This window comes from Mandrillus leucophaeus, unplaced genomic scaffold, assembly GCF_000951045.1.
Source record: "Mandrillus leucophaeus isolate KB7577 unplaced genomic scaffold, Mleu.le_1.0 Scaffold58, whole genome shotgun sequence".
Lineage (NCBI taxonomy): Eukaryota > Metazoa > Chordata > Mammalia > Primates > Cercopithecidae > Mandrillus > Mandrillus leucophaeus.
This window is the reverse complement of record NW_012106252.1, coordinates 3,219,113-3,245,417: the sequence shown is the minus strand read 5'-3', so window position 1 is coordinate 3,245,417 and position 26,305 is coordinate 3,219,113. Positions and strand designations below refer to the sequence as shown.

At 54.4% G+C, this 26,305-nt stretch overlaps 1 protein-coding gene across 3 annotated transcripts in view; it reads left to right on the top strand.

Moving 5' to 3' along the window:
* The first annotated feature begins 6,425 nt into the window (after window positions 1–6,425).
* RARA (retinoic acid receptor, alpha) overlaps window positions 6,426–26,305 on the top strand; it is a 49,075-nt gene continuing 29,195 nt past the window's right edge. For 2 of the 3 annotated variants that reach the window (XM_011998948.1, XM_011998945.1), the window contains exon 1: window positions 15,438–15,665. The gene's annotated coding sequence lies outside the window, so the exon portion shown is untranslated. Of the gene's footprint in view, window positions 6,542–15,437; window positions 15,666–26,305 lie in introns of those variants that run through there. The other variant, XM_011998946.1, reaches the window with a different exon arrangement.

The following is a 26,305-nucleotide window of genomic DNA, read 5'->3' as shown; positions in this document are numbered from 1 at the left end:
GTCAATGTGAAAATTCCTTCCTAGATTGTCCCACAGTCTTCGCTGCCCTTGGATGAAGCCACTTATTTCAAGATGCTTACTTTGGGGTTGGGTTTTCATCTAAACACATTTTTCCAGTCTTATTAGATAAATTAGTCCATATGGTTGGTTAATCAAGAGTCTTCTGGGTTTGGTTTGGTGGCATTAAATGGCAATTTGTGACTGAGACACCAGAGGGCACCATTATAACATTGACTGCTTTGAAAGGGGATGCTTGAGGCTGAGGTAGTTTTGAGGGAAAGGGGAAAGTTCTAGTTTGATTTGTTTGGGAGATTGCTGTACTTTTATAACTCAAGCAAATGCTTGAAGTGTAAACCATGTGTGATACGAATGATCTGAGAGCCAGTGACCAAGTCTGCTTTTCCCAGAGCTCTCCTGCTGCCGCCTCTACCTTTCTGACATGGCCTTCCATTTGGGAACTTGATATGTGTACAAATGATATGTTGGCCACTGTTTCATTCATCCTGACCACTGTATCCTTGTAATGTGATCTGAACTACAACAGGTGGTATGGGATAGAGGCAGGGAAAGCAGAGAGAGCCCTCTGAAATGAATACTACCCACTGGTGTGTGTAGCACAAGATAGTCTGTAGGCATGAGCCTGAATGTTGTTCTCACACTCCTTTACTAGAGCATTCATTCCCTCTGAAGGCAGTTCGAACATGGAAACACAGTTCTATACCTAGAAGGTTGGAAAGTGTCTGGGAGTATAAGGGTTAACAGGCATAATTGCAAAGATTGTCCAAAGACTGATGGAGAGCAGAGACTGAATGGGATTGAGAACAGATGCGAAGCTTGATTTAAATTACATTTTATTGGATGCTGCAGCCTTAAGAGACGTGACTGCTTTACAGTTTGTTTCCACACTGTGGGCAGCTGCTGTCTGTTCTGTGTCCACAATAGGATCCTGCCCAATAAGGAGCAGCCTCCCCACCTCGTTGTGTTTGAGGCTTGGCGCCTTCGTCTTAACTGTAGGGCTTGAGTCAGGAACATGGCTTGACTCGCAGTGGGGCTGCTATGTATCCTCCCTGGCTTCCAGCCAAAATCACATTGGTAGATTCGAAGGGGCCAAATTTGTTTCCCCTCTATCTCCTTTCTCTCTCTTTCCCCTGGTTTTGAAAATAGGGTTTTCTGTCTACTAATTTGTTAGTTTCCTTTTCTTTACTTCTCCCCTCACTGTCAATTTCTAGGTCATTGCTTCTCTTAAGACTTTAGCAATTGGAACAGGGTTGGTTCTGTCAATGATGCGTGAAGCAGACTTAGTGTCCCTGCTTGGCTTCCGCTGCCCTTGTGGGAGCAAAAACTGATATATATTTGTCAGTAAAGTCTTAAGTGTAATGCAGACTGCTGAGGAAGAAAGCCCTTTTCTTGCTGGCTTTTCTCACTGAAGCTGAGAGCTACAGGAAGGTGGTAGGAGTTTTAGTGGGATGGGATGGGATGGGCTTGTGGTTAGCAGTTTTTGCCACGATCATAGGCTGCTTCACTTAGAGCAGTGGCAAAGATGCTGACCTACATTCTTCCTTTTGAAGGTGATGAAGTGTCTGTCTATATCCTGGTTTATCTCTCACCCCCACCCCAAGGAAGCTGATTAAGCTTCCATGGAGTATTGGATATTGCCATGGAAAGAGCATAGACAAAATAAATTGGTGTGTATTTCAACCCCAGAGCTGTCACAGACATTTCTGGCTCAATGGAGACTTGCTTGTGGCTAGCTAACTCTGCAAGAATGTGTGAGGTCCAGGCTGGGCGTGGTGGCTCACGCCTGTAATCCCAGTACTTTGGGAGGCCGAGGCAGGTGGATCATCTGAGGTCAGGAGTTTGAGACCAATCTGGCCAACATGGCGAAACCCTGTCTCTACTAAAATAAAGTAGCCAGGCATGGTGGCGTGTTCCTGTCATTCCAGCTACTGGAAGGCTGAGGCAGGAGAATGACTACAACCCGGGAGGCAGAGGTTGCAGTGAGCCGAGATAGCACCATTGCACTCCAGCTTGGGCGACAGAGTGAGACTGTCTCAGAAAAAAAAAAAATGCCGGGTGCGGTGGCTCATGCCTGTAATCCCAGCACTTTGTGGGGCCAAGGCAGGCGGATCACTTGAGGGTCAGGAGTTCAAGACCAGCCTGGCCAACATGGCGAAACCCTGTCTTTACTAGAAGTACAAAAATTCACCTGGCACCGTGGTACACACCTATAATCACAGCTACTCGGGAGACTGAGGCAGGAGAATTGCTTGAGCCTGGGAGGTGGAGATTGCAGTGAGATGAGATCATGCCACTGTACTCCAGCCTGGTGACAGAGTAAGACTGTCAAAAAATAATGTGTGAAGTCCAATCTACCCAGGGATCAAAAAGTTGGCAGAGCCTTATTCTCTCTGAGCCCCCCGTTTGCATTCCTCCCTATCTTTACTAAGTGTCCCTTTGAATATACATCAGGCCAGGTGTGGTGGCTCATGCCTGTAATGCCAACACTTTGGGAGGAGGCAGCAGCGGGAGGATTACTTGAAGTCAGGAGCTTGAGACCAGCTTGGGCCACATAGTGAGACCCCCCCTTACCCTTCTCTACCAAAAAAATCTTAAAAATTAGCTGGGCATGGTGGCATGCACCTGTAGTCCTAGCTACTCGGGAAGCTGAGGTGGGAGGATGCTTTGAGCCCAGGAGTTCAACTCGGCATGGGCTGTGATCACACCACTGCATTACAGCCTGGGTGACAGAGTGAGACCCTGTCTCTAAAAGTAAAAGACAGAAAGCAGATACACCAATAAGAATGAGAAGTTGGGAATAAGATGTGACTTTGTGACTTCGGTTTTATATATATATATATATATTTTTTTTTTTGTAAGACTGAGTCTCGCTCTGTCACCCAGGCTGGAGCAGTGGTGCGATCTCTGCTCACTGAAAGCTCCACCTCCCAGGTTCACGCCATTCTCCTGCCTCAGCCTCCTGAGTAGCTGGGACTACAGGTGCCCACCACCACGCCCGGCTAATTTTTTCTGTATTTTTAGTAGAGACGGGGCTTCACTGTGTTAACCAGGATGATCTCGATCTCCTGACCTCGTGATCCGCCCGCCTCGGCCTCCCAAAGTGCTGGGATTACAGGCTTGAGCCACCATGCCTGGCTGGTTATATATTTTTTAAATATCTTGAGAGGTGTTAACCTTGACTGCTGAGGGAGAACAAAAGAGAGCCAAGATTGAAATTTTATTTACATTTGTATCTGTCCCTAGCAATTAGCGTAGTGCCTAATACCTGGTAGGTACTCAATAGTTGCTGAACAGATAAATTAACCAAATAAGATGCTGCCTTTTCCTCCATGGTGAGAACAGTTCCAAGGTGAAGGTAAATGTTGGTACTTTTGCACAAAGGTGGAGCAGGCCTCTGCATAAGAAGGGTGCTCTGTCTTAGAAAATGTGTCTTGGCACAGTTTTGGAGCATTAGCCTCACAGATGCATTCCAATCACTCCCTCTGATGTAGTGGCATTTTGCTTGAGGCAACTTCCATGTTGCTGGTGGGACGCTTTGGCTGTGCGGGGAAGAGTCTCACCTACAGGCTGGCAAGAGGGCTGCCTGTCCGGATGTTACGCAGTGTGGCTAGATTGGCTAGAAGTTGGGTCTCTAGGCAAGGGTTTAGGGAGAAGCCCATCTTTGATGTCCCACTTTTTTTTTTTTGAGACGGAGTCTCGCTCTGTCGCCCAGGCTGGAGTACACTGGTGCGATCTCGGCTCACTGCAAGCTCCGCCTCCCGGGTTCACGCCATTCTCCTGCCTCAGCCTCCCGAGTAGCTGGGACTACAGGTGCCCGCCACCACGCCCGGCTAATTTTTTGTATTTTTAGTAGAGACGGGGTTTCACCGTGTTAGCCAGGATGGTCTCGATCTCCTGACCTTGTGATCCGCCTGTCTTGGCCTCCCAAAGTGTTGGGATTACAGGCGTGAGCCACTGCGCCCTGCCTGATATCCCACTTTTTAACTTGGGGAAAGTTGTGATCTCAGGTTCCTCCTGAAAAGATAAGGTACCTTCTAAGATACCTTCTCTTAAGCTACAAACAGTGCAGGTCTTCCTCTTAGAAGCAGTGTGTTCTGTAAGGGGAGAAGGTGTGCCCTCTGGCCTCCCCTTGATTTTCAACCCCAGCCCCAAGGCACTGGCAGTGGAAGTTAATTGGGTGCAAGGGGCTTGGGTAAAGGCTGAAGACTGACGAAAGGAGAGAGCCAGCTTCGTTTTTTAAAAAGCTCTAATTGAGTTCTGAATCAGCCTCACTCCCTTTGATCCCTCCTCTGTTTCCCACACTGCCTGAAAGAGCTAGATCAGCACTTTATAACAAGGGTGCGCCTGCTCCCCGCACCGCCCCCCCTCTCCTGACGCTCTCTGCTGCCGCCATCCACTGCTTGTCTCCTTCAGTTAAGATAATGAAGATGCTGAGAGATAAAATGTGTATTTAATAAGGGTGGGGGTAGGGCGGCGGAAAGGGGCAACCAGGGCCTTCCCTAGTTTGGGGCCTCGCCAAGACTTAAGCTGAAAGCAAAGCTAGAGTAAGACTTGGCCCCAGGGTGTGGGGGTTTCTGGGCCTCAATCCAGCTGACTTCACTGCCTGCTGTTTGCCCTAAATTCCCCCACCTCCACCCTCTCACCCCCACACTGCTTTCTTCTTGCTCCCAATGGGAAAAAGGACTCTTGCTTCAACTTTCTTTTCAGCTGGTAACTTGGCCTTTGGTGCAGTGGCCCCCACCCCAGTGTCAGCTGCAAGGTCGGGCTAGGGCAGCCCCCTCTAGCCTAGGCCTGTAGAAGCTGTGGGTTCACAGTGGGGGGTGAAAAAGCTGGAGTTAATGAAGACCAGCTGCTAGTCTGGGTTCTGCCTACAACTAGCTGGAGGCCGGCCTTTGGTGGTGGTTGATGGGGGGTGGGGTGACCTCCATCCATGGGCACAAGGATATCCTGTGGCAGCTAGGCTTGTGCGTCTCTCTGAGCTTAGTTTTATCCTTAGTCTGTAAGAGAGTAGTCTGTTTTCTTCTTCCCCTACTCCTCTCCTCCCCAAATAACACTCAGCTCTTATTGAACTTTATAACTGTAGTGGTGGCCCAGCTGAGATCTGAGGATCTCCAAACCCTTTTGTAAACACTCATTAACTGCCTGGGAAGAACGGAGAGCCCTGTTTAACAGCTGGGAGAGAACTGAGGCACATTAGGGTGAAAGGCTTGACCTAAACTCACCCCATGGACTTCACCCTGGGGCCTTCCATCCTTAGTCCAGCTCCTTTACTCAGTTCTTCCTGCAAGACAGAAAGAGGTGGAGGCATTGCTGGTGTCTTCTCCCCTTCTAGGCAAAGGCCATGCCCTCTCCCCTCAAGTCTGTCCCTGACTTCCTCTGGCCCTTCCCCTCATGACATTTTCCCTGCTCTGCTGCTAGAGATATGTGCAACTCTCCTTGCAAAATGTTCTCAATCCACAACTTCAGAATTCTTATCCACCTTTCTCTTGCCCATGTAGCCCACCAAACCTGAATTCTCCCTTTTGAGCTACTGAGAAGACTGGCTATACTAAACCGAATCACTGACCTTGAAGTTGATCTGTTGTATTGAAGTCCCTCTGCCCCTAGATTTATCCTAAATGGTATCTAGGAAAATATTCTCTCTTTAACTTGTTTATTCTGGTCATAAAGATTCGGGACATTACTAAGGGCTAGGTAGGGGCACTAGTTGACCTCTAGATTCTGCATCCTGTTCTTCCACTGCCAGTCACCATTTCCAGTAATAGATGTAACCCAAAGTCCTTTTTTGTTTTTTTCTCCTTCCCTAACCCCACCTGTTTATACTCTTGCCTATATATGTACATTTGCAGACCCCACACATTCCCAGGTACACATACATTGGTCCTACCTTTTCCCCCCTGTTTCCAGCTGCCATCTAAGTGACCCTGCACTTTTTACATGCTGAAAATCTGTTTTTTTCCCCCCTGGATGGCCTCCTAGGCACTTGGGAATAACTAGGAGGGATGAAGGGACTCCTGCAGTCCATGAGGAAGAGGACAAAAGTGAGCGCCCAACCAAATGAATGCTCCCTTCCCAAAACCTCTAGCCGAATGCCTTAGCAGGAGTAGCAGGGAAAGAGATCTTAACCCCAGCTCCAGCACCAAAACCTAAATCCATCTGTTCAGGGCAGGCAGAAAGAAATGTCTATTTTCTCCTGTTTCATGCCATCCTATCCTCAAGTTGTCCATATGCTGTGTATTTGAGACAGGGAACTGTTCCTGTCCCCAGCCGACGACCAGACGCCCATCTTTCTTCCAGTGGGTTATTTCTTCCCAATCAGTCCTCCGCTCTGTGCCGGCTGACCCAGTGGAAGAGGGCGGGGAGAGCCTTCTGCTTGACGAGTGGGCTTTAGGACCCAACGGGAACCCGTGCCTCTTGCAGCAGCCTAACCCAGAAGCAGGGGGGAATCCTGAATCGAGCTGAGAGGGCTTCCCCGGTTCTCCTGGGAACCCCATCGCCCCCCTGCCAGCACACACCTGAGCAGGTAGGACCATGCACACCCCTTCCCAATTCTTCTTTGGCCGCCTTTGACCCTGGCCTCTGCTTCTGATCTAGCCGTTTCCCTCTCGCCAGTTCTGGCTTTCCCCATCCCTCCTCTCCCGTCGCTCACTGTAGTCCTGGGAGGTGGGAGCCTGGGAACAGTGGGGTGTCTGAAAGCTCAGAGCCCCCTGCACCCTCCAGTACCCTTCCTGCGTTTCTCCCGAGGCAGTTCCCGGTCTCTAGCTAAGAGTGGGGAGTAGGGGGAAGGTCTGCTCAGGCCCCACGCCCTTGCACCCTCCTTTGCAGTATTGCCTAATACCCCTTCCCCCACCTCACCTAGACTGGAGAATTGGCAAGTGCTGGGGTAACAGAGGAGAGAGCCAGAGAGAGACCTGAGCTTTCCCCGAGGGATTTCTTTCTTGCTTCCTCGCCCAAAGAACTCAGGACTTTGCCCCCACTACCTACTCACCTTGTAGGGGAACTAATGTCCCCTTCCAGGTTCATCTCACACTTGGGTGGCTAAAGGCTTTGCTGGAGGGTAGTGGAGGTTGTGAGCATTTTGGTGACCTTTTCCTCTAGGAAAGTTCTTTCAGCTTAGAGCCCCCATCGCTGTCAACATCTCAACACCTGCTGCAGAAGCCCCCACCCCACCCGTGTGTGTGTGTGTGTGTGTGTGTGTGTGTGTGTGTGTGTGTAGAGACAATGTGGTTGTAAGAGCTAGAAGCTTTGGATAGAGGTGGCTGCATGCATTGAAGGGGAGGGATACCAGAGTGTGGCCCAGGCCAGAACAGGCTCAGTCCAGATGGCTAGGGAAGGGAGTGTAGACCAGATTGAGGAGGTCACCCAGCCTTGCCAGCTTCCTGAGCTCCTTGGCTTTCAGAATCTCAGGCTCCTGGTGTTTCTCTAGAGCTACGAGGTCCCCAAGCTTCTGCCCCACTACAGGCTCTCTGGGAGAGGGCTAGATGGCACCTACTGTTTACAGTGGCTTATTTTTCTCTCCTGTGGTGGGCAGACAGGCCCTGCTCTCTGAAGATCTAGGGCATGTCATTCTGGTTTGGTGGGTTTACAGGAAGGGTGTACATCTTGTATGAGTTACCATGTGTGAGTGTGTATCTTGCTTCTGGGGGTAGTAGACTGGGGAGGGGGTGATAGAAGAGACTGGTCACACTGAGGGAACTCCTCTAGCTCTCAGTGTGTGGTAGGAGTGGGTGGCATGTCCCCATCTGGTAGCTCTGTCTAGGTGTGGGGTGTGCTCTGCATTCTTCCATGACTCCCTGGGTCCCCTAAAGGTTGGTTTTGGAGGACATGGTGGATAATGGAGTGGCTTCACACTTCCCTCTGGTCTTGATCTAAGAAGGAAAGTAGAGATTCTGACTGCGAGCAGTGGACTGGGAATCAGAGGACTGAACTGGAGACTTAGCCTGGTTACTTAACTATGTGTGTTTATATATGTCTTCCCCTTTGCTAAGCCTCAGTTTCTTCATTTGTAAAAATGGCTATCAGTAGCAAGCAGGGACATTGCCACCAATACCATACAGAGAATGTATCATAAAGCTCACTGCAAACGGTAGTAATGGCTGGGGGGATCTAGGATGGAATCCTCTTCCTAAATCTAGGTCAATCTCTCTGCCTTTAGTTTTCTTCCCCCATCCTTTGCCCATCTGGGGGATGGAGGAACCAGGCAGGGCTATTGCCCTGGGTACTGCAGAATTCCCCTAATGCAGGTTGTAGCTGTTGCCAGAGCACCTGTGGTCACAGAGTACAGATCTCTCCACCAGGCATTTCTTCCTCTGGGGCCCCATACTTGCTCCCCTGAGCCATGTCTCCACCTTCCTTCTGCCATCCCTGCTTGGCGTCCTTGTCTCTCTCTCCCCTGCCCAGTGGCCTCCTTGTCCGGCTCACTGGGCAGGAGCCCTAATCGGATTCGACAGCTGAGATATGTGTGGCGGCTAAGAGCAGGCGGGAGGGAAGCCAGTGGGAGGATGGTATGAGGACTGCCCCTGGCACTGCCCCGGCCTCCCGAGCACCACCTTGGGCCTGCTGATTTCTTACTTGGCTTGGCCCCAAGGAAGGGGTGCCAGAGGAAGCTCAGGAATGAACAGGCTGAGGTCTGGAGACTAGGAGAGAAGGAAACACACCAAGGTCCTGAGGACCTGGTTGATATTTGATGACCTTAATGTCAGTGTCTCTGACTCTGACAAGGAGGAAAGGACAGCGATGAGCCAGGCTGACCCCCGCCACCCCATTCCCATAGCCCCACTTTCTTCTCTCTTCTTGTTCAGAAATGTGTTCACTTTGCCTCCTCTAGACCCTTTGGCCAGTACCTCCTTGTGGGTCACATCTGGGAGCTTCTGGGGTGCCACATGTCTGCCTCAATCTGGGCTGTTTCCTCCCCTCCAAGGTATTTCACTCTCTCTGGGCTAGGCGCCAGGACTCCTGGGTTTCCCGCCCGCCTGTGGTGCAGGGCTCCCCTGCAGGGCTCCAGAGAGTCGCTTAGCTGGTTTCCTTCCTTCTGTGTGGGGAGGGCCTTCCCCTAGGGCTGGGAGGTGTCAGGAATCCCAGGTGGGACAGGGGTGGGGGCACAGTAGCCTCTGGCACTGTAGCACCCCAGCTTCTCCCTCCTAGCCTCTGACTCAGCTTGAGGGCAGCACATGCCCAGCCTGGCAGGCATGGCCTATTCTTGCCTCCAGGCTTCTGTCTTTACAGAAGCCTACATCTCCTGCTCTCATTTTTTAGCTTGTTTTCCCCATGATATCTGGGGGTGGCTATCGAAATCCCTGGTTTTGGGGAGCAAGGGACTAACATAATTGAGGCTGGGGCACTATTTTGTCTTCCCTCCAGTTGGGCCAGGATGAAGGAAACTGTCACAAACTTCCCCACGCCAATTCTTCCTGCCCTCAAAAGACCAGTCAGTAGAGCCAGACCCTGCCCTCTGGGTGCCCACAATGTGGTTGGCACTGATTTGTCAGAAATTGGGAAGGTTTCCCTCTAGACCGCTTGCCTCCTTTCTCCTCCTCCCACAGGGTAGGGGCAGCTCTGTGATTGCAGGCACTTATGGGCAGGCCTCCCCCTAGGGAAGGGGTGTGGGATGCCCCCAGGATGGCCAAGTTGGCACTAGCCCCGGGCTGGAGTGCTGGACAAGATTCTGACCTGGGAGTTAGTTGGGGGAAGGCAGGGCATGGGCCTCCCTGCCCCCCTCGTTTCCTGCTCTTTGGGCAGCTGTGGGCGAGAAAGGCTGCAGGGACTATTTTTAGTTGGTCAGTCCCCTGGCAGGAGGGACGTGCAGAGCAGCACGGGGCAGGCAGAGGGGCTTGCCAAGGTGAGGGTAAGCAGGCAGGCAGAGGTGTGAGGAAGGGCCAGAGGGGCAGAAGACAGAGCAAGGAGGCATGAGGAGCAGGGGCAAGACCTTACCCAGAGGGACCTGACCCAGGTAGATGGGCCGGGCTGGGCTGGAGTGGGTGGAAGAGTCCTGGCACCCTTCAGGGCTTTCTTTATCCAACTGGACTCAGAGCTGGAAGAGGTTTTAGGGGCTACCTAGGCAATCCCTTCCCCTTTCAGAGAAGGAAACTGAGGCCTAGAGAGGACACTCAGTCAGTCACTGGCTGTGTTGAGACCTGAACCCAGGCCCTCCCTTTGCACCATTTTTCTGTTGTCATGGTTCCTCACTACACCTCAGTGTGCTTCCTTCCCCTACTGCAGCAAGGAGGACCATGAGCCAGGCACACCTGGTCCATTTTCCCCTCTGCTTGTTTGTGCAGGGTCTCTGTAAATCCCAGCTTGGTTTGTTTATAAGTCTCCATGTGGAGAGAGTCTGTGTCCAGGCTGAAAGGAGGTCAGAGTTGGGTTTGTTTGGGTGGCCTGTGGCCACTGGTGTGAATGGAGGTACTGGACAGGCTCCAGCAGGCTCACAGGCTGGTGAGCTGTGGGGCTAGGAGACACCTTACAGAAGGGACGTCCAGACTTCCTAGAGCCCTTTGTGAGCCCTCTTCCTACCCTGCCCAGGACCTGTGGGTCATGGTGGCTGTTTGCCAATCTCCCCAACAAAAAAAGGGAGCAGAGTTGAGGAGTGGGAAGATTACTACTGGCTTCTGATCACTAGTCAGAAGGGGGCCCCCTCTGAGGCCTGGAGGCAGGGAAAGTTGGGGCAAGTTGAGGTGTATATAGGGAGAAAACTTAGTGGAGAATTGTGGTCCCTCAGAATTCAGTCTGCTTTCTGTCTTCTGCCTTAGGCTCTCCCCAAGGGCCACCATGTTGCACAGCTGCAGGGGGAAGCATTCCATAGATTATGATGTGAATAGCACCCCCTGGGGTTGTTCAAGGCCCTGCCTGTGTAGCCACACATGGTGCATCTGTCCCCCACGTTCTTCCTTCAAATTAGTTCAGACCCAGCTGGAAGGAGGTGTTCCAGACAGGCCTTACACCCTCTCCCTCTCCCCTACCCTGCCTCATGCCACTCAACATCTCCTATTCCTCTGCTGCCCACCCCCAATGCACCAAGCAGGTCATGGTGCACCACCATTTGTATTGTAGGAGCCCCTCCCCTTCTCTCCACTCAGTTTCTGTGTCTCTGGGGGGCTGATTTATCATGCCCCCCATCAGGCCTACTGCGGTGTGTGAGAAATCAATAGTGCAAATGGATTGAGGCTGTTTAGCCTGTCAACTCCCCTTGGGCCCCACCAACTCTTCTGGGACTTGTGGAGTTGCTCAGCCCCCTTCTGGCTCAACATACACATATTTAGTGGTTGTAGCCAGAGCACTGAGCACAGGAATTACTCTTTCTGTTCGTCTCTGTCTCATTCTCTCTCTCTCATATACTGGGCTGGTCTTAGCATGACAAATACTCTTGAACATTTATTTTCTAGCTTAGGTGGAGGGGCTTAAAGGGCAGTAGGCTGCCAGCGAGAGGTGGGGAGGGAGGCAGGTGGGTGAGGGAGACTGTGGGTAGAGGGGTGGGGTGGGGGTGGGGACTAGCTGGGGAAGGGATTGGGTGACAGCCCACCCCATCAGCTCTGGTAACTCAATCCCTGCACCCCACCCTCCCAATTTCCCTCCTGCTCAACAACTTCAGCAGCTGCTGGCAGAAACAAGGCTGGCAGAAGTGTGTATGAGTGCATGTGTGTATGGGGGGAGAGGGTGAGAGGGGCTGTGGGGGCAGGGAGTGCTGCCAGGACATGTTAAAGGAGACTCACAGCCTGGGTACAACTTGGGTGGCAGGAGGAGGTGGGGCAGGTGGGAGAGTGGGTGGTGAGTGATGGGCAGGCTGCAGTGGGGGCAGGGCAGCCCAGGGGTCTCACAAAACTTGTTGGCACTGGAGCAGGGCCTGGTGTGGTGGGGGTGGGCAGTGGTGAGGGGGCAGGGGCTGGCACAGACATTGCTGGCCCCAAAATGCTGAGGCCCATTCTTCACCAGGGGGCGCATGTAACCATGGAGGGACAGTCTGCCCCTGTCTCCAATCCTTGGGCCGTGCCTGCTGGGCATCACAGTGTCGGTGGTGACTAAGTCACTTCTGTCCTGGGGCTGGCAAGATGCCAGGCTCAGCTCTTCTCGGTAGGTGAGTCACTGCCCTGGCATCTCCCCCGGATGCAGCTGAGTCACCCAGCCATGCCTGCTAGGCAGGTGGGCACCACGCTTTTGGTGGAGGTGGAGGGCTATGTGTGCTGCCCCCAGTGTCTTCTCCGATCTCCCTCTGGCATGTCCCAGCCCCACCCATAAACCTGCAGAGCCAGGCAAGGATGGCGCTTCTCCCTTGTGATCCATTGAGGGGTGAAGGAAGAGGTAGCAGGGCACAGAGTGGAGTGATAGATGTTTGATTTGGAGTAAGTAGGGGAGGGGAGAGTTGAGGAGGGAACATTGATTGGGATATATGTATATATTTTTTTTAACAAAAAAGAGACAGGGTCTTGCTATGTTGCCCAGACAGGTCTTGAACTCCTGGACTCAAGCAACTGTCCCATCTTGGCCTCCCAAAGTGCTAGGATTAAAGGTGTGAGCCACCATACCTGGCCTGGGTTTGAATCCCAGCCCTGCTATTGACAAGCTGTATGACCTTGAGGAAGGCAATTTTCTTTTTGAGCCTCAGTTTTCTCATCTGTACAATGGCAACAGGAGCCTGCCCCTTCAGGACTGTGAGAATCAAATGGAGTGGGACTATTAAGGTACTTGTGGGAGGAGCTGCTTTTGGGATGAGCTAGGAGGCTTGGGAGGGGAAGAGGAGTCAGCTGGAGCTGGTTCCAACAAACTCCTGCACCATCCTGGTGGTCTTGGAGGGCCAATTGCTTCTCATCCTCTCTTCGGACTATCACTTATTGCTGTTCTTCAGGAGTTTCCACAGGCTGTGAGAGGACCGCCTTGTTGTACTAGAAGTGTGGGCCCTCCTAGGGTGTCTCAGAGCTATATTTTATCTTTTTTGACTACTGAGAACTGCCACTGGCCTTGGTACCTGTCCAGACTCTCTTCCTTCACTTCCTCTAGTTTGAAGAGGGATCCTTTTCTTGGGAAACCAGTGGCTCAGGCTCCTCCCCCAGCCTATCTCCTGTGTGCAGGGAAATAGTAGGCCCCAAGGAGTGTCCTTTCTAAAGAGTGAGGCGCCCCTGAGCATGTGGCTTTTCTCTCTCTGCTAGTTTCCTGCTGCTCCCTGGGTACCCTTCTCTCCTCCTGCATCAGGGTCCCTGGTGGGAGGGGGTGGTGGAAGCCCTGTTATGAGCCCAGCACAGCTGGAGTTCAGCTGCTGCTGCAGATTGAAGACTCCTGATCCCCCACCTGGGGACCTCTCCTGCCTTCTGCAGTCAAGCTTGAGTAGGGCTGGGCCTTGGACCGGTGGTACTTGTTGCCCTGGGCAGGAAGGAAATGCCCCAAAGATGTGCATGCTGTGTGTTTGTACACATGGGTGCTGGTCTTGTTTGAGTGTCTGACCCCTGCGGGGGGTGGGTTTGTGTGTATGAATTTGTTCTCTCATCCACACATGGGGCTACTTCTGTGCCTGTGTAGAAGTGTGCCCCACCCTCTGCTTCATGCCCTTGTCTGTGCACAAATGTGTTTGAATGTACTTGTTCATGCGTGGATGTGCATACATGCGTCGGGGGTGTACACATCCCTGCCCTGAATGTGCACGTGGAAATGCATTTGTACCAGGATGCCTGACCCTATGATGGCAGGTGTAACTGAAGGTCGTCCCATTTGGGAGGCAGTGTAGCTGTGTGCATGCATGCTTGCATTCTTGTGTCCATGAGCCTTCCCCTCTAGCCTCAAGGAAGGAAGACCGGTAGGATCTAGGTTGGGAGATGCCTGTGGGCACTGGGGGTGGGCTGGCGCTGACTCCAGTCCTGGGCTGGTTCTCACCTGGGCAGAGCTCCCTGCTGTTGTCGGGGCTCAGGCTGGAAGGCCCTTGGGGGAGCGCGGCTGGGGGGTAAGGGGTTAAGCGGTGGCGTCCACATCTGGGAGCCATTGGCGCATTCCTGCCGGCTGAGCGCATGTTTGCGGATGAATCTGGACAGGACAGGGCGGGAGGGGCTGGGCGGGAGGTTCGCACCGGCAGACGGAAATCCAGACGGGAGCGGGAGACAGCTCCGGCCCAGCGGGCGGGAAGGGGCCTGGGGAAGCGCGGCCCAGCACTGCTGGGGCAGTTTCCCGTGCGCCGGCCCTCAGGGCAGAGCGTCCCGCCATCCTGGCTTGTCCTACCTTACCACGGCTCTTGGGCTAAAGCCAGGGACAATCAGATACTTCAGTTCTAGACCCGGCTCTGCAAGTGGTGCGACCGTAGACAAAACCCAGTGCCTGCTCTTGGCCTCTCTTTCCTCTGTAAAGCGGCGGCCGCCGTCGGACCAGTGGGTCTGAGAGCTCTGCCACCGGGTCAGGCTGAGAGTCTCCTCACTGGGCTGGAGGCCTGGGAGTGCAGCACTTCCCCTTCCAGTGGGAAGTTCTGTGGGGGCACTCGTGGCCACTTCTCTGCCTGGGAACAGGGCGAGAGGGGAGTATTCCCTAAGCGATTCTGCTTCCCCCTAAGCTCGCCAGTGGACTGCTAGCGATGGGGACAGGATCCTCCCAAACAGAGCAGCAGGCTGGGAGCGGGGTCATGACTGTGTTGGGGACTGGGGTCTCTCAGATGGAGGGTGATTCAGATCCTGTCCAGTTGGAATATGAACAAGAGCTTTACTGGCTTCTCCAGACTTGTTCGGGAGAGAGAAGCTTGAGTCTGAGTCTTTGAGCACGGAGGGGTGCTCCTGGGCGCCCCTACTGGAAGATCCAAAAGTCTTGCCCTTTGAGAAGAGTACTTTAAGGGGGTTGGGGGGTTGGGTTGAGCCAGAGTTCCTAGGACCCACTGGAGCTGGAAAGGTGTTTGGGGAAAGAAGAGATGTACTTGCGGGAGATCTACTCCTGGACTCTATTTTTTTACTTCTTGCAGCTGAGATACTTAAGATCCAGGGAAGGGAAGTGACTTGGTCAAGGTCACACAGCTCTCAGTTCCAGCTGGTCCCTAGAAGAGGATTATAATTATAGGATTCAAGGGCTTGACAGCTAGGGCAGGAGTCACCGCACTCACTTCCATGTTACGCCGCCGCCTCACTTCTCGGGTTTAGGTGTGGGTGTGTGTGTGGTTGGGGGGAAAGGAATGTAGGATACCACACGCTGCGGTCTTCTCCACCGAGCGCTATTTTCATTCTTTCCGCAGAACCTCACCCCCCCTGTCGCTCTGAATCTTCGGTTCTGGGTCTGAGGGAGGGGTTCTCCCGGATTCCCACGGTCTAGTCTTCAGCTAGGAGCGGCTCCTTTAAGACTCGCCCTTCTCGGGGTCTATTAAGGAGAGGCGGGGGCGGGCGTGAGTCTGTAGATCCGCCCCTGACTGATGATTGGTCGGTGGGCGGGCAGGGGCGGGCCTGAGGGAGAGGGCCTCCCCCCAACCTCTGCTCCGTACCCTCCGCCCCTTCAGTCTGGGGCTCCGGGTAAAGTTTCAGCCTCCGCACGTGACTCGCTATGGCCGCTGCCGTCGCCCCGCGCCCCTGAGCCGCGGCCCCCCGGACGGCTCCTCTCCCGGGACCCCGCACCCTGATGCCGAGCAGCACCAGGGCGCCAGGTTAGGGCAGACGCTGTGCTCGCGGGCACCCCGAACGGGTTGCGTCCCCGGCTGCGAGGTAACTCCTCCCCCGGGGATTTTGGGGAGCCCCTGGTTCCCACAGGCGTCGGGGCCCCATGTCCTGCCCCAGATTGGCGCTGCGGGAGGGGACTGGGTGCCGGGAGGCTTCCGACGGAACCCGGGGTTTCCTGGGCTTCCCAACTTGCCGCCGCCGTGTCCAGGGTGGGGGAGCCCCGTCTGTGCGTCTGCCTGCGCCGTGTCTTCGCGCCCAGCCTTGAGGCGTCTGTGGCCGTCTGCTGCGCGTGTCCCCCGCGCTCGAGATGTTGCAGAACCACCGCTGGGAACTCCTGTTCTCTCTTTTTCTCTTTAAAAACAAGCAAAACAAAAAGGCTTTCAAACCTGTTTGGGGAGAGATCGGATGCTCAACGGACTAGCCCCCTCTCTTTTTCCCTCCTGTTATCTGAGCTGCCCTGTGGTTTGGGGAGAATCAGCCAGGGGGCCCACTCCCACCAGAGGGAGCCGGCCGGGGGCGGGGCCCGCTCAGCTGGTGTCCCCCGTGGAGTGAGGGGAACTCACTCAGAATTGGGTGCAGGAGCCAGTGCAGTATGTATGTAGGGGTGTTCCTGGGTCTTGTACCACCATGGGGTGTGGGAGCTTTTTGGGGTGAGGGAAAGACGGAATAGACTGGTGGACTTTGCTCTGCTGAGGGTGTCTGGGACCTGGTGCCACCCACGAGGCTTGGAAGCTGCTGGCCAGATGTGTGTGTGAGCCTGTTGTGGGGTTGGGGGGGCGGCTGGGATATGAGCTTGGCTATGTCCCCTCATCTTCTCTCTGGGCACTACCCTATTGTCAGGCTGCTCCTTGCGAAGGACAGGCCTCCAATGTGTTAGGGTGGGGATGGGGACCAACTAATCCGGAAACCAGACAGAAGAGCTCCCCAGCCTTGGAGATGCTTCCGCACCCTCCATCCTGTCTTGGATCGGATGCCCAATGTGATGGCCTGGAAGGGTACCTCCTGCCCCCTCTAGCTCTGTCTTCTGTAACCAGGTTGCCTTCTGTCTGATGGCTGTGTGCACATATGTGTATGTATATATTCTTGGAAAGGATTGTTTCTGAGAACACCGCCCAACTCCCCACGCCCTGCTGCTTACCCCAAGGATCACTTCTGCCCTTGACACTCCCTCTCCTCACTTTCCTGGCCAGGACATTCTGGGATGTCTCTTATACCCTTCCCTGTCTGCAGTCTTCATAGGGCAAGATTGTTTTGGGGAAGTGGTTCTGTAAGGACCTTCCAGGTCTTGCTAGGAAATTGGACCTCAGGCCCCAAACTCTCCTACAGGGCTCGATGAGGAGGCTGTGCCGGGGAAGCCCCAGGTTGGACTGGGGGTGGCTTGGAGCCTTGGGGCTTCCCCTGGAGGGGGCCGAGGAGGGGCGGGAGGAGATGAGGCTAGGGGGGAGGAACAAGAGAAAAAATATTTGGAGTTGGTTGTATGATGCTTCTTCCTGGAGGAAGAAGAGGGGGTGGTTGTGGAGTCTGGGAGTTTGTGGCTGTGAAAGATGGTATGCTAGGAGGAGCTGGGACATCAGTACTGCCTGGGAGTCTGGACCATGTGGTATCCTGAAAGAGAGGTCAGGAGGGTCAGACTGGAGTAGCCTCTTGGGAGCTGAGGATCTTGGATTTGCAAGGATTTTGAGGGTATGAGTGAGTGTACATGAGGTGTCACTGCAGGGGTTTCACCATCAGACTGACAATGGTGGCACAGATGCAGTGGCAGTTCTGAGAAGATCCTGGGCTTGGAATGGCTTAATCCTGGCCACCTCCTCCTTCCTATAGCCCCTAAATCTCTATCCCTTCAGTCTGACCCTAAATGCCCCAGCTGCCACCCTGGGACTCCTTTTTAGTCCCCTTCCTACTCCCAACCTTGAGGCAGCCTGGCAGGAAGCCAGCTGTGGGCAGCCCCATCCTGATCGCCCATGTGCCTCCCCCGCTGGGCATAGTCACCCACATGTGCCATGACGTGGTTCCTGCCACCCCATCTAAGTATGGGGGAGAGGACATTGTCGGAGTGGCCCCTCAGTTCTGTTTTGGGGACATTCACCCAGACCCCAGCTAATGAGCACCCCTTCCCCTAAACCATTTAGTCTTGGAAGCTGACTCTGCCCTCTGGGACCTTTCCTCCCAGGCCACTCCTTGCTCAGACTCCAGTCTCAGGTGGGATGGTCCTCAGAACTGTGTGATGTGAGGGTGGGGCCTGTCCCAAAATACAAACCCCAATGCCCAGTTTCCAGTCCTCTTGGAAGCATGAGCCGGATAGGACTTAGGCTGGGCTGGAGGGGTGGGTATGTTTTGGCCTCTGTGGGGTCTATTAATATTTGGGAGCACTGCCTGGGATCTGGGGTGATAGGCATCTGGGGACGGTAATCCTGTCCCTACGACAAATAAGCGGGGTAATCTCCGCTTGCTCAGTACCCACCCCCATCTTGTGTTGGTAGTTTTGGGAGTGTGGGAAGCTGGCAGGGCCCCTGGCAAGATGACCAGGGTTGTCTTGACTTACTGGGTTTTGGGAAAGGAGTATGGCAACTGATACCCCGGCTCCCAGGGCTGCACTTTCTCTTTGACGCCTGCTGTCTTTCCTCCCTCTACTCCCCTCTCCACCCTCTGGCTGCTGTCTGGAGCCCACACGGTTTGTTGGGGGGGGATGCGCGGTGAGGGGCAGGGCCTGGATCTCCGTGTGTGTCCGGGGAGTATTCTGAGAATTGGCAGAATTGGCTAAGGGTGTCTGGGTGTCCCCACAGGGTGGGCAGCATGTGGGGACCTGGCCTAGTGTGAGAATGTGTCAGCGTTGGTGTGTCTGTCCCCAGTCTGGCTCGGGTGTGGGTGTCTCGGGTGTGGGTGTCTCTTGCTTCGTCTGGATCTTGCCTCCCGCTCCAGTCCCGCCCTCCCCTCGCTCCCCCCTAGCTGGGACCGCCTGCTTGCTCTCCCTCTCTCCCCACAACTGGAGCCTCCCTTGCCTGTTCCTGGAATTTGGAGAGGAGGAGGAGGAGGAAGAGGCAGGCAGACAGACCTCCCACACTCTAGCCCGCCCACCTGGCATCATGGGGAAATGAAATAGGTGCTATGGAACTACGTTTTCCCTGGCTTCCCTGGACCCTCCAGCACACATCATGAGGGCCAGCTCTTACGGAAGGGCCATGGGCTGCCCACCCCTCTGGCCAGTGTCACCTCCTCCTACTTAACATCCTGCCCCAAAGGGCCACTGCTGGACCTCTAGGCACCACTGTCAGCCTGGGGAGCCAGTGGGGGGATTAGGCTGCTGCCAGGCTGGCCCGCACCTGTTGCCAACCCCAGCCCTATAACTGGAGCTTGCCTGGGAGGGGGCTGCAGAATGACAGGTGTAATTTCTGCAGCTAGGCAACTCCACCCCCCCAACTGGATATGCCTTTCCCTTCTGCCGGAACAAGGAAAGGCTTCCCCTTCGCCACTCCAAGTGTCAACCTGGTCTTATGGATGATGCCCCTGTCCTGCCCGATGACCCCCACCCCCATCTGTGGCTGCAGAGCTGGGCTGCCTTCCTTCAAGTTTTCAGAGCTGTGCTGCCCTGGCAGGACTGGGGGTGTGGGGGTGTGTAGATGGGGGTGGTTCTCTGTTAATGTTTTAATTGCCTAAAAACTGGGAGCTCAGCTCTGGGCCAGTGGGGAGTCTGGGTCTGGCTGGCCGCCCGGTTTGGGCTAAATATAGTCTGGGACATCTGCAGAGAAGGGGAGGGGGGTGGAGGGAGGTTCCATTCCCCTACCTTCAGCCAAGGTGCCCTCGTCTGGGCAGGCACCTTGGAGCAGTGAGGGGGATTCCTCAGCACAAAAGGCAGGGGAGAGGTGGCAGGGAAGAGGCGGCAGGGGAGAGGTGGCAGGGGCTGGGCACAGTGGGACCTTGCTTGCCTGGAGGCCAGTAGATGCCGGAGATGAACGTGGAGGCTCAGGACAGGGCAAGAATGGGGCACGCCGGGGCTGGGTCCTCTGGCTGTTCCCTCTCCCCCCAGAGTTACTTGAGGTCAGGCAGTCTCCATGTGTCATTGTACCCTGCAGGCGGTGTCACTGTGACCCACTCGCTGTGTGTCTGTGTGTACACACCTACCTTGGAGTGGCTTTATCCTGGCCCTCTCCCCGGAGCCTCTGTCCCCTGGGTCCTACTGCAGGTCCTCAGCCCTCCTTCCCTCTGTCCCTCACCCCACAGTGAAACCTTCAGCCCAGGAATCGAGACTTGAGAAGGGGAAGCTGCGGTGGGGAGTTCTCTGATCTCCAGTCACGGCAGGAAGTGGAAAAGAGGGGGGTTAAGGGGGGAACCCATGAGTGGCAGGCAGGAGGGAGAGCCCTGTCAGTCCTGTGATCCACTGTGCAGAGAAGGGGGGGTTGGCCTCCTTCCTAGTGGTCCCCCTTCCCTCCAGCTCCAGGTAGGAGAAACCTGGGGACAGCTGATTCCCCAGGGGCTGCAAACAATCTTCATCACCCCCCAACACTGAGAAAAAAAATGTCTTCCTGTCACGTGGCTGTCACTTCCTGTCCCACTGTGGTTCCTGGGATGTTTGTTGTTGGTTGCCATGGTGATGTCTGCCATGGGCACTAGCCCTGGTTCTTGTGGGGAAGGAGCTACCCTTCCCCGCTAGGCTAGGGGGGTACTTGGGGGACTTGACTGGGGGGTCCTTTCAGGCTGAGTGTGTGTGGTCTCTGATGCTCCAGATTCCCCAGGACCCCCCAGACTTCTGTCTGTGGGGAGGAGTCACTGCCACCTACTCAGACTGAGTGCTGGGGAGACTGTGACCGCATCTGGCTGTGACTTTGTGAGTCTGACTGATTTTGCAGCCCTTGTCCACTCTGGCCAGGGTTCCTCTCGCTCATAGAGATGCCCATTCAGGAAACCTCTGTGCTCCCTATCTGTCCTCATATACAGTTCTGGAGCCCGCTCCCATCCTGTGTTCTGATGGAAACCACCTTCCCCAGGGAGTTTCTGTGGCTTCCTGGACTCCAGGCTGGAGTGTCAAGGGTCTCTGGGGCAGGGTCCCAGGTTGCGTGTGTTTGGGGGCTGGGGAGGTGGGGGCTCTGCAGACTATGCCTTCCCCTACACACACAGCCTGCACCCGCTTCTCCCTTGTCCGGCAGGCCCTCTTCTCTAAGGGAAGGCCATGGGGCTCTGTGACCTATTATCCCTACCCCACTGGGGGCTTCCCTGTTCAGCTGGGGATGGAGAGGGGAAGAGATTCCCTCTAGTTCTAGCCCCAACTTGAGTAGGCGGGTGTGGAGTAGGAAGTTGCTGGGGGGGGGTCAATGGGTCGGAGGGGGGCTATGGGGCAGGGCACAGTCTGACTCAGGCCTGGTCTGGGGTCAGAGCCAAAAGGATATCCTGAGGCAGGACTAGGGGGGTGTATTCCTGGATTCCCTACAGCGTGGGTCCCCAGGGTGGGATGCTGAGAGGGGGCTGGTACCATCTAGTCCAGCTGGCAGTTTGCCCTGGGACTCAGAATATGGCAGTTTCAGGGTTGGGCTGAGCTGAGGGGAGGGGCGGGGGCTGCTGCAGGCGATCTGCCCACCCTGGCCCTGCCTGTTTCTCTGTAAACTGTCCCCCCATTGTGAGAGTACTGTGTTTCCTGCTTGGTACCGTGGAGAGGAGGTAGTGGTGAGGGGGACAGCTGCCAAGGTGAGGGTGGGGAAAGCCCCGTGCCAGGCTGGATGTGAGGTCGGTGGTTTCCAGGCTAGGGGGTCCCCTTTTGTCTGTACCCCTTTGGTCCCTCACCCGACAGAGCTGCCTGTGTATGGTCCACACATTTCTGTGGTCTGGCTGTGGCCTCAGTAGGCTCATCTCTTCCTCTTCCCATTTTTTTTCCTTCCCTGTGGGTGGGTCCCTCTTCTTGAGGCCTGAATTACCCCCTGCCCTTTCACCTACTCACTGCTTGGAGTAGGGAGGCTTCAGTTCTGGTTCTAGGTGGACGTCTCAGACACCCTGGGCTTCAGAGGTCCTGAGCATGTCCCCCGGGGGATCTGGGGTATGGCCCCTGGGGATGGAGGAGTTGGGAACACTACCCTGACCAGCAGAGACCCCCACTTCCTCCTCCTAAAACCTGGACTGCCCCGAGCTTGGATTGTCCAGTCGCCCTTCCTGCCTGGTATCCAGTCACTGGTGAGATTATGGCCTGTGGGGTCCTGCAGCTCTCTGTAGCTGGGGAATAACCCTGGGCTGAGTGGAGTACAAGCTCTGGAGACATTGGACCTATTCTTTTGGGACAAGGCACTGTGTCTTGAGGCAGTGGGCAGTGGTAGCACCCGGAAGTGAGATACTGGGCTTCTTCCTTCCGCTGACTCCCAGGAGGACATGCTTATGGCCTGCACCAACTAGGGCAGATTTTCAAACCAGTCCTAGCTCTAGCAAGGCTGGCCTGGGGTTCTGTGGGGTTGGTGGGGAAGAGGCACCCTCCAGCTATCCCAGCCACCCCCAGGTGATCCTTCTCCAGCCCTCCTAGGGTAGCCTCTTTTAAAATGAGGCTGGGCTGGCTGGGCACGGTGGCTCACTCCTATAATCCCAGCACTTTGGGAGGCCAAGGTGGGCGGATCACAAGGTCAAGAGTTTGAGACCAACCTGGCGAACATGGTGAAACCCTGTCTCTACTAAACATACAAGAATTAGCTGGGCATGGTGGCGGGTGCCTGTAATCCCAGCTACTTGGGAGGCTAAGGCAGGAGAATCCCTTGAACCAGGGAGGCAGAGGTTGCAGTGAGCCGAGATTGTGCCATTGCACTCCAGCTTGGGTGACAGAGTGAGACTCCATCTCAAAATAAATACATAAATAAATAAAAAATAAAAAATAAAAAATATAATGAGGCTTGGCTAACCGGGCTTCCTGCAGCCCAGACCCTGGTGAACAGACAGGAAACAGAGGACCCAAGTGGCTGGATTGTAGGCTTGCCAGGGAGGAGAGGGGTGAGAGCCTTGGCCAGAGGAGACCCTTGAAAAAGCGGCGAGTAGTCATCGCTGCTCCCCAACCCCTGTCTGCAGATATGAGAAGCGCTGGGGAGGGGAGAGGTTGTGGCTTTGTATGTATGGGAGTGTGTTTTCCTGGAAAGTTTGTAAATGGTTCTAGTTTAGAATCTACCCTGTTCTGCCTGCTTGGCCAGCTCCTGGCGGGATAGGGGTCCAAAGGCGGCAGGGCTTTGTTTCTGCCAGGGCTGGAGTCCCTCCTGCCCGAGTTGAGCTTGAGCTCTGGGTGTCATTTGCATATGATTCACTAACTGTCTAGAATGCTTAGGAAACCCCCAGTCTCCCCTTCTTTTAAGCTCCCCAATCCTTTTCCCCTTCTCTCAGCCCCTCTGAGACTGCCTGACCTCTATTTCTTGGGAACCATTGTTTCGGGGGAGCCTGGAGAACAGAAAGAATGAATGAGGAAGGGAGGCTGGGGCCAGGCCCAGCTGGGTTTGGGGTCCCCTGCTTCTCTGTCCTGAGTATAGGGGAGGAAATGGTATATTTCTCTTCCCCTTCTCCCCTCCTCAAATCCAAAGGTTTCCCTTTTTTGGTTTGTGAAATGAAAGAAGGGAATTTGGAAAGGGTTGTGGTCAGGCCTCCACCCACACCCCGAATATCCCTTTCTCCACATCCCTCTCATCCGTCTGAGGGAAGCAGGCCCTGGGAAATGGGTAACTCTCCCTCCTGGCCCTGTCAACAGATGTTGTCCTGGGTGGGGTGAGGCAAGGGACAGCAGGCCAAGTGCTGAGGGGCACCAAGGTGGTGGCAAGAAGTGTGGGGATGGAGGGCTCCAGTTGCCCGGGCCTCCCCTGTGCCAAGCTCTCGGCTGGGTGCTTTCCAGGACTTCCTGTCTGAAATCGCACAGCTTGTTGTTGAGGTAGACAGTTCACAGGCGAGTAAACAGTTGCTTAGAGAGGTTAAGAGACTTGCGTAAGGTCACCCAGAGTGGCAGAGCTGAGATTTGACCCTTCCGACTTCTGGTGCTTTCTCCCATCTTCGTGGCTCAGAAAGCTCTCACCTTTTTCTCTAGGTGTGTGACTCTGGGGTGTAACGCGTGGGCAGCTAGGCACGCTGATGCTGGGGAAGGGATCCTGGCACCTTCTGAGGGTGAGAGCGGCCCCAGTGGGCAGGGGTGTGGGGCTGGTTGCAGGTGCTCCAGCCCCCTACTCCTTTTTCTGCTGTGCTTAGGCTAGGCTCGGTATATTGGAGGTGTGGGCCTGTGGTTTTCTCTCTTTCAGGGGAGGGTGCCCGTGGGCAGTGGAGGTGGCTGGCATAGGGTGGAGGTTGGATGTGGGTAGTTTGTTTTCCCTCTCTTTGGTACTGGTTTCGATTCTCTGCCGAGGCCCTCTCCCCTGCTGGGGTGTCAGGGGCTGGGGCCCAGGTGTCTCTCTGAGGGTCATAGCTCCTGAAGGACCTTCTGAGGCAGAGCCTGTGCCCTTTCAGGCCCACCCTGGTCATCCCTGCCCTTGCCCATCCCTGTTCTCTGGTCTGTCTGGCCCTTGGCCCATTTCTGTGACCTTTAGTCTGTCCTGCAGCTCAAGGACCTCCCCAGGGAGCTGAGTAAATTTGCACTGAAGTTTGCAGGCAGAGCTGGGTTAGGCTTTTTGGAGGCTCTGATAGGGGTCTGGGGAGGCCTTCCAGCCTTGCCCTGTAGTGTGTGTGGGTGGTGGGCTGAGGGGTGAGGTGGGGGTAGTGGGGATTGAAGTTTGGTTCAATTTCAAACTCCTCAGGGGCAGAGTTCATGTGGCTGTGGTTTTCTCTTCTCTGGGAGCAAGGGTGGGTTCCAGAGGGTCCAGGCTGGACTGACTGAACTGACCTCCCAATCCCCAAAGGCTGGGTCCGGATGCCTGGGATCTGGATGGCATTCTGGGCCTCAGCCTGGGTTATGGAGGCCTCACTTTGGGTTAGCTGCCCCTTGGGCCTCACCTTGAGAGAGGCAGGCCTCTGTGTGGCTGTGAATTCACCTGAGTGTTTGTGGACCTGGTGCATAGGCTGGGCCCACAGGGAGGACCTCAGAGCATCTTTTGGCAGAAGCAGCAGGTACAAGGGCCACCCTGGCTGTATGAGGTCCGAAGAATATACAGTCTGGGAGACTGTGGGGCTGTGGTTGTATCTTTGGGGAGCTGTGTGCTGGGGCCCATGCATGCAGTTTCTGAGCTGTGTTCACTGTGTGGTAGAGCCCAGGTGTGGAGAGATGGTATCTCCAGGTTCCCTCTCCTCACATGCATGCCTGCACACACACAGGCTGGGGCTGCAGGCATGTTCTTGCCACCCAGATGTTTTCTGTAGACCTGCATGCATGCGTTTGTATGTGTATTTGTGTGTGAGGGTCCAACTATAGGAACTGATGAGGTTCCGCCAGCCTCTTCTTCCCTTGCATAGCTCCCCCAGCTCCAGTTCCCGTTGTGTGGGGCCCCACAGGAGTTGGGAGGGGGCCAGGGCGGCAGCTGGTCCAGTGGGTGGGGCCCCTGTTCCTCTGACATCAGCTCTGACAGCCTCAGCCTAGGAGGGAATTGGCAGGGGCCTGGGGTAGGAAGGGGGTCTTTATTCAGGAGTGAGGAGAGAGGCCCTATGGTTGTCATGATGAGTAACAGTAAAACTCGTGGTCATTAGCAAGGTCCAGATTTTACTCCTGGGGCAGCCTCCCCTCCCTAGCCCAGTACCTGTCTCCTCCTGCCCTCTCTCCCTCAGGTCCACACAGGCTGGCTGGCTCAGCTGGGCCAGAAGTCCTGGCCACTTCCACAGTGGCCTTGGCAGGAACTCCCCCTTCCCTGGCCTGGTCTTCAACCAAATGCTGGCCATGTGTTTGTCCCCTGGACTCCAGGTTTGAGGCTGGAGTCCGGAGCTCAGAGCCTGGAACCTACTGTAGCCTGAGCTTGGGGAGTGGCAAGGGGTGTTGGAAAGGGACAGTCCTTATTTTGAGTCTCTGTGGCCCTGTTTCTTTCCTTTCTTCCCTCTTCTTTTTAAAACAGCTTTATTGAGATATAATTCACATACCATAAAATTTACCCATTCAGTGGTTTTAGTATATTCAGAATTGTGAAACTACCACCACAATCAATTTTAGAACATTTTCATCACCCCAAAAAGAGCCCCCATACCAGCAACAGTCAATTCTCATCTTCCTCAAATCCACGCCCCAGCCCCTGGTAACCACAAGTCTGCTTTCTGTCTCTATGAATGTGCCTATCCTGGACATTTCATATAAATGGAATCCTACAATATATGGTCTTTGTAACTGGCATAATGTTTTCAAGGAATATCCATATCATAGTATCAGTACTTCATTCTTTTTTTTGGCAGAATAATATTCCGTTGTAGGGACATACAACATTTTATTTATTCATCAGTTGATGGACTTTTGGGTTGGTTCCACTTTTTGACTATTAGGAATAACGCTGCTGTGAATGTTCATGTGTAAGTCTTTTTGTGGACTTACATTGTCATATCTCTTGGGTAGATACCTAGGAGTAGAATTGCTGGGTCATATGCTACCGCTGTGTTTAACTTTTGAGGAACTGCCAAACTGTTTTCCAAAACAGCTATTCTATTTTACATTCCTACCAGCAATATATGAGGATTCAAATTTCTCCACATCCTCGCCAGTACTTGTTATTATCTGTCTTTCTTATTAGAGCTAGCCTAGTGGGTATGAAGTGGTATCTCATTGTGCTTTTTTTTTTTTTTTTTTT